Source organism: Penaeus monodon, chromosome 32, assembly GCF_015228065.2.
Source record: "Penaeus monodon isolate SGIC_2016 chromosome 32, NSTDA_Pmon_1, whole genome shotgun sequence".
NCBI classification, from domain to species: Eukaryota; Metazoa; Arthropoda; class Malacostraca; order Decapoda; family Penaeidae; genus Penaeus; species Penaeus monodon.
In genome coordinates this window covers 32,974,600-32,975,017 of record NC_051417.1, presented here as the reverse complement: position 1 = coordinate 32,975,017, position 418 = coordinate 32,974,600, and the positions used below count along the sequence as shown (strand labels likewise).

General features: G+C 48.1%; 2 protein-coding genes across 2 annotated transcripts in view; one reads left to right on the top strand and one right to left on the bottom strand.

The window, feature by feature from the left end:
* Positions 1-418, top strand: part of LOC119593828 (alpha-protein kinase 1-like) — a gene marked incomplete at its 3' end in the record, with an annotated part of 69,629 nt that overhangs the window by 41,783 nt on the left and 27,428 nt on the right.
* The window catches only part of LOC119593644 (proline-rich protein 2-like), an 8,739-nt gene that overhangs the window by 1,877 nt on the left and 6,444 nt on the right, over positions 1-418 (bottom strand). The window lies entirely within an intron of this gene.

Sequence of the window (418 nt, the reverse complement as noted above, 5' to 3'; positions counted from 1 at the left end):
TATTATAGTTTATAATGAGATATATATGTGGGATATAGGGTGTGAGGAGAGGGGTGGGGAGAGAAGGGGAGAGGGGAGAGAGAGGGGGAGAAGGGGAAGGGAAGGAGGAAGAGAGGGAGGGGAAAGGGAGAAGGATAAGGGGAAAGAGGAGAGAGAGAAATGTAAAGAGACCCTATATATATATATATGTTTTTGGATTTTTTTTTTTGCGTATAAAGCATGTGCCATTTCTTTACCCATGTCACGCGCAAGAGCAGTAAAATAAAAAGAAGAAAAATGTAGACTACTTTGCAGAGTTTATGGAATTTTGACCACGGGGAGGGGTCGGGGGGGGGGGGCAAGAGGCCAGAGGCCGGAAAAGACTGCAGAGTAGTTGCCGCGTCGGGTGGAGTAGGCAGCAGGTATGGAGGGGAGGGGG